The sequence below is a fragment of the Bos mutus genome, chromosome 18 (assembly GCF_027580195.1).
Source record: "Bos mutus isolate GX-2022 chromosome 18, NWIPB_WYAK_1.1, whole genome shotgun sequence".
Lineage (NCBI taxonomy): Eukaryota > Metazoa > Chordata > Mammalia > Artiodactyla > Bovidae > Bos > Bos mutus.
Window position 1 is genome coordinate 61,260,434 of NC_091634.1, and position 13,791 is coordinate 61,274,224.

Here is a 13,791-nt window from a genome sequence, read left to right on the forward strand (position 1 = left end):
ACACCACGCCACCCTCCCCGCCGCCCGGTCTACTTTTGTTCCTGATCAGACTCAGCCTCTGCAGGGACTACTTTTGGAACCTCATCCTCAGGTTCCCACCAGCGGGGGGAGCTTGGAGCCTGCCTTGGAGGTGTTGCTGGTGCCCGCTTGGGAACCTGGATGCCTCTGCTTCGCAGCACTCTCCTGGCAGGGCGCAGGGAAGCAGCAGGTGGCCATGTGCGCCGTTTGCTCCTGGATCTCTGCAAAAGCAAGATGCATTTTCTCCTGAGGTCTGTGTCATTCAGCTCCCAAATGAAGCTTATTTAATTAAAGGAATTAGTTCCAATTGAATTCTCAAGATGGAATTATGGATTCAATGGAAGGGGAATAAAAGGGGCAGTGGGCTCGAAGGTTGAGGAGAAGCTGTTTTCTGAGCATCCATGTTGCACACTCTGCAAAACAGTGTTTCCAGACTGACATTGTCGTTGTCCAGTGTTGTGGCTTCTCACACATATCCTGCGAGGACTGCATTCCATCACAGATGCAGGTGTAGGCCATGGCTTCTTGTGTCTGTGCTTTCCATTCCTGGAGCAGTGCCCCCCGAGCTGACACCTTGGAGTGGCGTCAGATTTCTAACTGAAGGAGACACTAGTTGTTTAACGTCTCCTAGCCTGTGCTCCCTCCTAGGAGTCACTTGCCTGCTCTTTGCTCTTAGCCCACGTGTGTCCAGTGAAGGTAGTCCACCCTGCGCTCACCCAGCCAGGCCCTCTGGCCCTGGTCATTGGTCCCAGTGAACGTATGATCCAGCCCAGGCCAGTCAAACCAGGGCTCAGCTCTGGCACTTTTGTTGAGCAGATGGATCTGCTGCCATCAGCTCACGATCACATGTGGCCACCTGTGCGTCAGGCAGACCCGAGAGACAGCAGGAAGTGGCCGGGCCTTGTTCCTTCCGTGCTCTGGAGCCAGCTGCGGCCAGGTCCAGCCCTCTGTATTCTGTCTTGGCTTGAACCAGTTTGGATGCCATATTTGGTCAATGTGATACACTTCTACTTTTTAAAGATCAGGTGAGTCCACTTCTCCTACGTGGAACCTGATGCTTCAGGTACAGGTGCTGTGGAGGATGGATTTCTTTAGTGTCTTGTATATGTTACACCATTTGAGTAGTCCAAGGGAGCCTAAACTGGGCCTACTGCCACCATGCGTTTATGGGACCTCCTGCCACCAGCCATGGGGAGAGGCCTCAGAATTGCAGGCTTAGGCCAGTGGAAACAAGCCTGAGGTTTGTGGTCAGGCTGTCATAGTCCAGCATGTGACCTGTCCGTGTCTCACAGTCTCTCTTGGTAAATAGGGAGTGGTCCTTGGCAGATTTGTGTTCTCGCTAGTCTTCAGCCTTCATTGCTTTGCTACCTGTTCTTCCCTCCTCTCTCCTTCCCATCTGCTGGGATCTTCATCCACCAATTATCTTTTCTTCCATCACTCCGGCTCTACCTGTTGATTCCCTTTTCCTCCTACGCACAGATGGCATGACCAAGGCCTCTCCCCAGCCTTGGTTGTACCATCCTCTAGCTACTAATCTCTTTCCCTTGTCAGCTATACCACTTCCTCCCATCTCACTCGCTCATGCCCGTCTCAGTCTTCTCTGATAAAGGGAACCCGTTTGCCATATCGGAACTGGTGGAACCAGTGTACACAAAGTCATAGCACAGCGTATAGTCAAGGCACACGTGGCTCTGTGCATGTGGCTCTGGATGGGTCTCTGGGGCTCTGGCCCTGGGAGCCCCTCAGTTATGGGGAACTCTCCAAGCCCTGAGTGCCGCGGCCTCATCTCTGATGAGTTTCTTCTGCTTCTCTCCTGCTCCCACTTCTCTGCTTCACGGTCTCCTTTTTGTTCCTGTCTCTCTGGGTTTCGCCTGTAAGACACTGTTCTTCCTCCACTATAGACTGACTCCCCCGGCACACTTGGTTTTAGTTACTAGCTCTGTGCACTTGCTCCTGAATATTTATTTTTGGTCCCAATCTCTCCTGTTACTTACAACTGTTGGATAGATATCTGCAGCTGGGTATTCTATAGGAAACCTCAATTTCAAAGTGGCCAAAATGGACTTCTGCCTCTGCCCATGACAGAGAAAAAGGACTGGATTTATTACAAACAACTTAAAACAGACAAAATACATGTAGTAACTGCCACCAGCCACTGAATGAAAAGCAGCACAGGGCAGTGATCTAGGAGAGAAGGAAGACCAATGAGGCGAGGTCGGAACGCCTGAGCTTCCTACCGGGAGCAGGTTTCCGGGGAGAGGGGCCCACACAGAGCCCAGTGGTTTCCCTGAATTGAAAGACTGAGGGGAAGATTCAGGGAGGTAAAGTAGCTAAAATTTACAGGCAGAAGAATACCAGAGAAGAGATGGAGAGAGCATGGTAGAGGGCCCTGGAAGTCTGCAGATTCTAGTCAAGTCTTGAGCAGTGTGTCAATGTGAGGAAGGTGCTTGAGGCCGCTGGAAGAACCCTCAGAAGAAGCAGGTAGAACAGTCTTGGAATTGATACAGGCCTGTGTCCCCAGTGGCCAGAGTGGAAAAAGACTGTATCCCACAACATAGGTGGAATGGACATATTTCTTGAAAGGTACAAATTACCAAAGCTTACTCAAGAAAAAAAGTAGATAACCTGAAGGGCCTTGTATCTATCAAAGAAACTAAGTTTACAGTTAAAAACCTCCCCACAAAATAAGCCTCAGGCCCTGATGGCTTTAGTGGGGTATTCTATTAATACCAATCATTTAAGGAAGAAATAATATCAATCCTATTCAAACTCTTCTAGAAAATTAAGATGAGGGGCCACTGCCCAATTCGTTCTATTCTTTAATTTCAAACCCAGAAAAAGATGATACAAGTAAAGGGGACTGCAAGTTATGATTTCTCATGAACATAGATTCAAAAATTCTTAACAAAATTTTAGCAAATTGGATCCTTTATATTTAGCAAAATATAAAGAATACATCATGACCAAGTGGAGCTTATCTAAGGAATGCCAAACAATTTAACATTTGAAAATAGATCAATGTGACTGACCTTTAACAGACTAAAAATGAAAGTCACATGATCATCTCCAAAGAGGTAAAAAATAATTTGATAAAATGAAACATCCAAACATGATTAAAAAAAAAAAAAAACCTTCAGGCCTAGATGTCATTTTCTCAACCTGATAATGGGTTTCTATAAAAATCCTTCTGCTAACATCATACTTCATGATGAAAGACAAAGTGCTTTCCCTGTAAGATCATTAACAAGACTAGGATGTCTGTTATTATTTCTACCCACTTCTACTCATTTCTGTCCACTTCTAACAAGTACATGTATTTCTATATATTAGCAATAATCATAATTAAAACTTAAAGTAGTATAATTTGCATTAACATGAAAATTTTGAAACATCTAGAGATAAGTTTGGGGGAAAAAAAAGCACAAATCCTGTAAACCGAAACCTACAAAACATTGCTGAGAGAGGTTAAGAGACCCACGTGAATGAAGAGAGAAATATCATGTTCGTGGATCAGAAGACTCAGTATTGTTAAGATTTTTTTAAAAGATCCTACAGCTTAATTCCAGAAAAATAAATGACCCAATCAAAAATGGGCCAAAGAACTAAATAGACATTTCTCCAAACACATGAAAAGATGCTCAACATCACTCATTATCAGAGAAATGCAAATCAAAACCACAATGAGGTACCATTTCACACCAGTCAGAATGGCTGCGATCCAAAAGTCTACAAGCAATAAATGCTGGAGAGGGTGTGGAGAAAAGGGAACCCTCTTACACTGTTGGTGGGAATGCAAACTAGTATAGCCACTATGGAGAACAGTGTGGAGATTCCTTAAAAAACTGGAAATAGAACTGCCTTGCTGCTGCTAAGTCACGTCAGTCATGTTCGACTCTGTGCGACCCCACAGACGGCAGTCCACCAGGCTCCCCTGTCCCTGGGATTCTCCAGGCAATAACACTGGAGTGGGTTGCCATTTCCTTCTCCAGTGCATGAAAGTGAAAAGTGAAAGTGAAGTCGCTCAGTCGTGTCTGACTCTTGGCGACCCCATGAACTGCAGCCTACCAGGCTCCTCCGTCCATGGGAGTTTCCAGGCAAGAGTACTGGAGTGGGTCGCCAGTGCCTTCTTCGAGAACTGCCTTATGACCCAGCAATCCCACTGCTGGGCATACACACAGAGGAAACCAGGATTGAAAGAGACACGTGTACCCAATGTTCATCGCAGCACTGTTTATAATAGCCAGGACATGGAAGCAACCTAGATGTCCATCAGCAGATGAATGGATAAGAAAGCTGTAGTACATATACACAATGGAGTATTACTCAGCCATTAAAAAGAATACATTTGAATCAGTTCTAATGAGGTGGATGAAACTGGAGCCTATTATACAGAGTGAAGTAAGCCAGAAAGAAAAACAGCAATACAGTATACTAACGCATATATATGGAATTTAGAAAGATGGTAATGATAACCCTGTATACAAGACAGCAAAAGAGACACTGATGTATAGAACAGTCTTTTGGACTCTGTGGGAGAGGGAGAGGGTGGGATGATTTGGGAGAATGGCATTGAAACATGTATAATATCATATATGAAACGAGTCTCCAGTTCAGGTTCGATGCACGATACTGGATGGTTGGGGCTGGTGCACTGGGATGAACCAGAGGGATGGTACAGGGAGGGAGGAGGGAGGAGGGTTCAGGATGGGGAACACGTGTATACCTGTGGCGGATTCATGTTGATATATGGCAAAACCAATACAATATTGTAAAGTTAAAAAATAAAATTAAAAAAAAAAAGACTTATCTACTTATTTATTTTTGGCTGTGCTGGGTCTTTGTTGCTGCCTGCGGGCTCTCTCCAGTTGCAGTGAGTGGGGGCTGCTCATTGCAGTGGCTTCTGTCTGCAGAGCGTGGGCTCTCGGCACACGGGCTTCAGGAGTCGCCACGTGTGGGCTCAGGAGTTGTGGCTCAAGGGCTGTAGAGGGCTGGCCCACTAGTTGGGGCCCGTTAGTTGCATGTGGGAATCTGCCTGGAGCAGTGATCAAACCCATGTCCCCTGCCTTGGCAGACAGATTCCTAAGTACTGGACCACCAGGGAAGCCCTTGTTAAGATGTTAATTCTCTCCAACTTGGTCCTATAGATTCAGCATAGTCAAAAATTCAATCAAGATTCCAGAAACTTTTTTTGAAGAAACTGACATGCTAGCTTTAAAATTTGTGTGGGATTACAAAAGTCCTGAAATAGTTAGAATAATTTTTAAAAGAATGAACAAATTTGGAGGACTTGCACAAACTGGAAAGGGAGCAGAGAAATGGCTAATTGTGCCCGGGGTTTTATGACCAGGCTGGATTTGGCAAATCTCCTTCCATCCACATCTCATTGTCAAAGTTGAGTCACTTCATGTTATAGAACCAGTGTTGGCACCTTAATCCTCGAGGGTCATTTTCATCAACTACATGCATCTATCTCTGAATATCTGTCTGCTTTCTGCTTACAGATAGAACCTGCAACCTTCTGTGGCCTGCTCTTGGGTACCAGAGCCTCTTCCCGTGAATGTAGAGAATATTATGTAACATGACTGACTGCTGTGGGAGAAGAAAAGACCAGTATCTTTGCCTTGAGGCAGGTCAAACTCCAAGATGTAATTTATACTTCCCATGGATCAGGCTTGGGACTTTCACCTGCAACCGAATCAGTCACATTCTGTTTGCCTTCTCCCCTTCTCAGCCCTGCTTACCCCAACCCTGTTGCTAGCATCTTCAGCAGCATATTTTTAACAGATCAATTGCACCCAAGAGAAGCAAGAACTAGTGAGCACTTAGTCAATCTTGCAGGACCTTACTTATCCAGCTTTTTCTTTTGGACACTCAAATCGAGGCTTCTCTTTGCGAAGAAACCTCCTCAGCTTGTCTCCAATGGCTCTGTTGACGTGTCTGTCTTCGCTCCCTGCACTGGCTCTCCTGCAGACAGGAATTAAGCCACATTCATCTGTGCATCTCTGTGCTCACACAGCCCAGCAGCAGGTGCGCAGTGGACACTGTTCCTAAGCTTTGCATCCCTTCATGAGCTTCTGCTGCAAGGGTAGCATGAGGCACGACCCAAGGGGTCTTTGTTCTCTGCCATCTCCCTGATGGAGGGAGCTGAACTGTGCAATAAGACAGCGGGAGAGAGATTCTGGCCTCTCGCTGCTGTCCTCAGGACAGTGTCCCCAAGGCTAGGCTTTGCACGAACAGTTAAATCATGCCCACTTCCCCAGGCATTGCAGCTCCTGAATTACACACTCTGTTGCTTTGCAATTAAGCAATAATGCAATTAGAACTAATGCAGCAGAGATGATGATCTGTGGGGCCCGTTCATAAAGATGCTTCATCTAAATGTTGAGCTCAGTGCTTGGAAAGAATAAACAGACATATTTCTCTTTCTCTCCTTTTTTTTTTTTCTTTTTACATAAGAAGGAATTTGTCTCAAAACAGTTGTGGGTTTTATGCGTCATCACTTCTGTTCAGCCCGCAGCTCTCTGCTGGGGGATGTGTCGCGGTGGCTCCCTTATGGTACCGCTTTGCTTGTCCCCGCTGTGCAGTGGGGCTGCTTGCGCAGGCAGAGCATGCCTCTCGCCACTTGTGCAGTCCCTTCAGTGTGTTGCTACACAGTGCCTGGGGACCCGGTGGCAGTTCCCTTGTACTTACCACCTTCTTTCCTCTCCTGGGGCCAGTGAGGGGGTGCTGAGCCAGTGTGATGGAGGAGGGGCCGTCAAAGCAGAGTGTCATCCCTGCAGCACAAGGTTTCCGTGGCAGTGGCCCCACGATGGGACTCCTTGGCATTTCTTTGTCAAGATGGAGAAAGTCAGCCCTGGAGACTCCAGAGTGACGTGGCTCCCCGGCTCCCCAAACTGGTCTGATGAGCACAGGACAGGCAGCACAGCAAGTGCTTCATAAGCATCATGTCCTGCATTGTGAGACAGTAACCTGCCTATATTATTGGTTATGATAGTCTTTCCTATTTGAAATGAAATTTTTTCCCCGATGGTATTGCTTACTAAAGTTAGTTACCCAAATTGTTTTGTATTCAGTTGAATCATGTGAAATTGCTAATATTTGACTGTTCTGAACTATAAAAATGGCAAATTTGCTGTTATTTCATCATTTGATCAATAATGGCAACTTTGGATCATTCAATCTAGTAATTTTACTAATGCTTGGGAAACTAAACCTCTGGGACCCTGTGATATAGTTGGAAAGAATTTCATGCCAAGATTGGGTGGGTTTAGAGTTGAATTTGGGCTTCCCTGTTAGCTCAGTTGGTAAGGAATCCGCCTGCAATGCAGGAGACCTGGGTTCGATCCCTGGGTTGGGACGATCCCCTGGAGAAGGGAAAGGCTATCCACTCCAGTATCCTGGCCTAGAGAATTCCAAGGACTGTATAGTCCATGGGGTCACAAAGAGTCAATGGACTGAACGATTTTCACATTCACTTTCAAAGTTGAATTTGGTTTTTACTTATTCCACCAACGCTGATAACTCCTCGTCTGGATGCGTCTCTGGAGTGGAACGCACAATTCATGTCCTTCCCATCTCACAGGTCACATGCTTTTTAAATGGTGAAGTGCCCTGTGCATGTGGGCTAATGACCTGCAGCTGGGAGGATTCTTACGCATTATGATGAAACTCTTGGCTTGGACTTTCTGGGAGCAAAGTGTACCTTCTTTAAACTCCAGTTTTTATCTATTTGGGATGAAGACACTTGGGGCCCAGCTCTGAGGACTGGCCACGGTTGTCTTCAAGAGGCTAAATCCTGTATCTGATAGGGTGGCATCTCATTCAAAAATCAGAACAGTTGGGCTAAAAGTGCAAAAATCAATCAGTTGCATTGTCTCCAGAAAGTTATGCAACCAATTTGGATCTTTTTAAAAAGAGAAATTGATTAAAAAAATAAAAACCTCAATCAATTCAATTTTCCTTCTCAGGGTGGCTTAGAGACCATGTTATTTATAAAATGTTTTGAAATTCTTAGAATAATATTAAAGAGGAAAAAAGTATCATTCTTCATGAATTTCTAACTTTTAAACCTCATAAAGTGACTTTACTCAACATTCTATCTATGAAAAATCTCTACTAACTATGTTCTTGTAAAGGGCCTGATACAGTGGTAAGCGATATTCCTATTACAGACTTGGAGGAATTTAAGCGTTCTCAAGTGACTTTAAGACCTCCACGACAATGCAGTTCAGTCTAGTCACCCTTTGGAAATTGTGGCCCGTCGTTGGTTCCCTGCCCATATTCTGTTACCTGTCTCACTTTTGTGCTTATGAGCCCTGCTTCCAACAGACAGCACCTGCATCTCTTTCTTAGAGGACTCCTTTGTCACTGGACACCATAAGCCAAGGGCTTCCCACATGGCTCAGTGGTAAAGAATCTGCCTGCCAATGCAGAAGACGCAGGTTTGATCCCTGGGTTAGGAAGATTCCCCTGCAGAAGGAAATGGCAACCCATTCTAGTATTCTTGCCTGGAGAATTCCAAGAACAGAGGAGCTGGATGGGCTATAGTCCATTGGGTTGCAAACAGTCAGACGTGACTGAGTGTGACTGAGTGACTGAGCATGCGCTCACCCACGCACCATAAGCCAGGAGAGCCAGGGAATCAGCAGTTCCAGGTGAGTTTTCAAGAGTAACAGGACTTCCTGTCTAAAAACCACAGCTCCCTCCTTCCTTGGTGGGATAACTCTCAGGTGTGATTCGCTGTCTTGCAGAGTCCCACATCCCCATCGTGGTAACTAGCCTGATCCATACCCTTTATTGGCTGCCTGCCTTCCCTGGTTCATTTTCCCTGTCCACTAGAGATATTTCATGATCTTCCAAACATCTTCATCCCAGTAGCTGCATCTGGGGTGATTCAAACTAAGACGTTCAGTAATATGGGGATGGTGTCTGTGTGGGCCCACCATTTAGCCAGAAATACAGGATTATCCATGACAGGCTACTCCTTGGGCATGTTGGATAGCGGCTTAAATAACACTGTGTATAATAACTGTGACTATAAGAATACACATTGTCCCCAGAGATCTAGTTGCTGTAGCCACATTGTAGTGTGCTTGCCTTCTGGAACAGTCCCTCAGCTTTGCTTTCAGGAGTGTTCTTCTCCCACTCTCAGCCTCAGCTCCAGTAAGAGGCTTGTGACTCATGTTGGCCAGTGAAAGTGCCACATCTCCCTGGCTACTGTGCTTGGCTCTCAGTTTGGTGCATAACCCAACCCAGACCAGTGAGAGGCAACCCCAGGTCTTTTCCTGAAGTTTTAAGGAGAGAGGTGGTCTCTTTTCACAGGTTGCTAAACTAGTGGGGTACAGGCTGGAGAGGGGCCTGGCTGGACACCTGTGAGCCCCAAGGAGACAGCATGGGGAGCTGGAGGAGAAGAGGGCCTGGTAGTGGTCTTGTCTGCGCTTCTCATCACATGAGTACTCTCCCAGAGTTGTTTTTCTGTCACTTGGGATTGAACCAGTCCTGACCAAGAGGGTTTCTCTGGGGGAGTACAGGGTTCCCTTCTCAGAAATTGCTTCCTTAATGGAGGTCTAGGTGACTCCTGGGTGTGGTTACTAAGAAGAAAACTTCTGCCTCTGGTGCCAAGCCTACAGAAGATTAAAGTCTGTGAAGACTTCAGGCTTGTTCTGGGTCCTAATGCTGGGTGTTTTGCATGTGTTGGGAAACTTGCCATTGGTGGCTTTTCCTAGAAGAGAGGTATGTAGTGTTTGGATGAAAAGGTCGGGTTCAGAGACACTGTGAGATGCTGAGTAGTAAGCGTCAAGGCCGCACGCTTCGTGCAGCCCCACCCGTGGAGCCCGGCGCCGGGTGGGCCTCCCCAGCCCCCGGGGCCTCACGGACAGGCTCCATCACAGTCAGGTGGTGGCCTCTCCACTGAGGTTGTGTTGCCGCCCTAAATGGGCACCCTCCACAGCCCGTGGTGGTCTGGCCATCTCCCAACTGGCTGTTAAGAGGGGAAGAGCTGTGAGGGGCGGGTGAACACAGCTGAGAAGAGCAGTTGGCGTGGGAGCGCCTGGGACTGGCCGTCGCTGAGGCCACAGACAGGGCTGGGTGGGACCGACGTGGGTGGAGATGAGGGGCTGAGGGCCACCCCAGGGACTGGGGAGAGGACCACTGAGGCAGCTGACGCGACCGCACCACAAGTGCTGTGCCGCCAGAATGTGCAAGTGCTGCTTTTAATTAATCGGTGATCCTTGACAGATGATGGTGTAAGCGCTAGGCGGGGGTCAGGGTCTGAGTCGATCTGCTTTGATCACGACTTGGTAAAAGTAATTACGTGGCTGTAAGTTTAATGGTTTGGTTTGTAGGCTGAGTTAAATGTCCCTGTGTAAAAAAAAGGCCCCTCAAAATGTCATTGACAGCTCACTCCTATCATATCTCAACAGCAAGAAGTCATCTTCCTTTCTGTCTTTGCTGCTTAGCAAAGAGGTTTCTGTTGTTGGGGGTGGGGAGGGTGGGCCCTTCCTCAGTGAGACTGAAGAGGGATGAGTGTGTCCTCCTTGGCTATGAAAAGTACGGACTGTACACTCACACCAGACCACCTGTACCCCGACCTGCATTTTAGCAGGAGTCTCCAGTGGCTCATGGCACATGTATAATGGATTCATTGCAATATCTTACCAGATCACAGGGACACCCTGTTCCCTCGCCAGCAGGATGGAGTGGGCCTTGCAGCCCTGTTGGATGCCTTGACCCCAGCTCCATGTCGTGTTTGTTAGGATTAAGGCTGGTTATCTGACCTGGGACTGGCCAATCAGAGCCCTTCTCTTGGTTTGGAATAGGACTCATGTGTGTGTGTGTGTGTGTGTGTGTGCGCGCCCGCGTGCTGGGGCGGGCGTACACCTTCTCCTTGGGCAACTGATATATAACAGGTCTACTTGGGATGGATCACCATTCACCAGCTGCAGGGCCCTGAGTAAAGGGAGCCAGTTGGTAGACAGAAGACGGAAGTAAATGTGTTTGACAGCGCGTCGCTTGCCCGTACACCGCGAAGCAAGCAGAATGCCTTCCAGAATGATCTTCCTGAGGACCGTGAAGCAGGGGCATTCGCCCATGGGATCCCAAGGCACCGCCCATCCTCAGTGTGCTTCTGCTGTGTCTGCTCTTGATGGAACGGGCTCCACAGCTTAGAGGAAACCCCTGGTAGAAAATCAGAGAACACAGGCTACACCTTGAGGAGGGCCCTCAGTCCTTGTCTGGAAGCATCCACCGTAGCACTGTGAAGTCAGAGAGGGCTGAGAGAAAGTTCTGTGTGGCCCAGAAAGTACCTCCACGGTCAGGACACACCGACAGTCACACCTCCGCCCCTCACAACCGCTGTGCCTAAATAACTCAGAAGCAGGAACTCGTGTCCGACTCTGCGACCCCATGGACTGCAGCACGCCAGGTTTCCCTGTCCGTCACCATTTCCTGGAGTTTGCTCAAGCTCATGTCCATCGAGTCGGGATTATGCCATCCAACCAACTCATCCTCTCACCCCCTTCTCCTCCTGCCCTCAATCCTTCCCAGCATCAGGGTCTTTTCCATTGAGTCGGCTCTTCACATCAGGTGGCCAAAGTATTGGAGCTTCTGCATCACAGCATCAGTCCTTCCAATGAATATTGAAGGTTGATTTCCTTTGGGGTTGACTGGTTTGATCTCCTTGCTGTCCAAAGGACAGTTTGTCTCTGCTGTCTCCTTGCTCTCAAGAGTCTTCTCCAACACCATGGTTCAAAAGCGTCAATCTTCGGTGCTCAGTCTTCTTTATGGTCCAACTCTCACATCCATACATGACTTTAACTGTATAGCTTTAACTGTATAAACCTTTGTTGGCAAAGTGACGTCTCTGCTTTGAAATATGCTATGTAGGTTTATCATAGTTTTTCTTCCAAGGAGCAAGCGTCTTTTAATTTCATGGCTGCAGTCACCATCCCCAGTGATTTTGGAGCCCAAGAAAATAAAATCTGTCACTGTTTCCACTTTTCCCTCATCTATTTGCCATAAAGTGATGGGACCAGATGCCATGATCTTAGTTTTTTGAATGTTGAGTTTTAAGACAGCTTTTTCACTCTTCTCTTTCACCCTCATCCAGAGGCTCTTTAGTTCTTCACTTTCTGCCTTTAGAGTGATATCATCTGCATATCTGAGGTTGTTGATGTTTCTCCCAGCAATCTTGATTCCAACTTGTGCTTCATCCAGCCCAGCATTTCACATGATGTACTCTGCATATAAGTTAAATAAGCAGGGTGACAATATACAGCCTTGTCATAGTTCTTTCCCAATTTTGAACGAGTCCATTGTTCCATGTCCAGTTCTAACTGAACGGAATGTAGTAGATGCTCCAAATTGGCATGGCTAAAGTTATCACTTCAAGTGGCATTTACAAATAATCTTTCAGTGAAACTTCCCTTTTAATCTTTACCAACAGTATAAATGGGGAAATTGAGAATTTATTTATAGTAATAAACAAGGACAGAAACCTCTGAGCTTTCTCCCTGGTTTTATGGACTTCTGTGATTTCTATTTTGTAGAAAATGAGCATGGTAGCATGCCGAACACCATGCAGCTCTTTAATAAATAAAAATCAATTGATGAAATATTTCCTGCCTGATAAATTATTTTCTTAGTCCCTGTCTCATGAAATTTAGGAGGGAAATGGCAAATTTTTCATTTATTTGATGATTTTAGTTTTCTACACAGTCAACAGATGCATCCTTTGGACTTGGAGCTGCCTATTCATCTGTGGAATCTCCACGTGCCTCGTGTTTCTGTTGTCCCAGGAGAGTCATGGCCCGCTCTGGCAAGGCTGAGAGCAGAAGAGCTGAAGTTTCTTCAGTCTTGTTGGACTGGAGTTTTCCCTGTTATTTTGATTTGTGACGTGGTTGACTTCCCCCACACCTGTCTCTGTCGTGACAGGTGCCCTCTGATTCACGCAGTGCAGCTCTGTCTCCCAGGCGCCGCTCAGAGCAGGCCCCTCCCTGTGGCTGACTCAACTCTGTGCACGCTGCCTGCCGCAGCCCGTTGAGAGCTGGCTCCCGAGTGGACTCCGAGACTCCCACAAGGCTGCCTTTTGCTCAGACAGCCTGAGACTCACTGGTTCTTATTTCTGTATCTCAGCACACCTTGAAAAGAGATGTAGTAAGGCCTCTTCTTCTGTGACGGCTGTTCATGAAAAAGCTCTGAAAAGTGAGCGCTAGTCGCTTAGTCATGTCTAACTCTTTGTGACCCCACAGACTGTAGCCCGCCAGGCTCCTCTGTCCATGGGATTTCCCAGGCAAGAATATGGGAATGGGTTGCCATTTCCTTCTCCAGGGGATCTTCCCAACCCAGGGATTGGACTCAAGTCTCCTGCATTGGCAGGTGATACCTTTACCACTGAGCCAGCAGGGAAGCCCCACTGGGAAGTTCCACCTTTATAATTGAATCTTCCTTTGTATATGTGTGTTTGTGTGAGGGAAATTGTCTTTTCTTTAATTAAAAATATTTTAGTAAGTGTTCATCACAGAAAAATTGAACCTCACAGCCAGACGTAAACACCATCCCAGCCACCACTGGAGACATAAGCTTTTAACACCTTGGTGTATAACCTTCTAAACTTTATTTCTGCATGTCTGCTTCACTGTCTGTATAATGAAGCTGGAATTCAAATCCTCTGTTAAAGGTACTGTAGGAGCCTGCTACTTAAAGGAATTCTAAAGTGATTCCTTTGGGGATGTGAATCATTCTTCTGGGATTTATTTGTGCTACTGGGTCAGGCCA

General features: G+C 46.9%; 1 long non-coding RNA gene across 8 annotated transcripts in view; it reads left to right on the forward strand.

The window, feature by feature from the left end:
• LOC138991857 (uncharacterized) overlaps nt 1-10,118 on the forward strand; it is a 63,050-nt gene extending 52,932 nt beyond the window's left edge. For 3 of the 8 annotated variants that reach the window (XR_011467754.1, XR_011467750.1, XR_011467751.1), the window contains one exon: nt 5,520-10,114. This is a non-coding gene — a long non-coding RNA (uncharacterized lncRNA). Of the gene's footprint in view, nt 1-5,519 lie in introns of all 8 variants that reach the window. The other 5 variants (XR_011467753.1, XR_011467755.1, XR_011467757.1 and 2 more) reach the window with 3 other exon arrangements.
• Nucleotides 10,119-13,791: the final 3,673 nt, after the last annotated feature.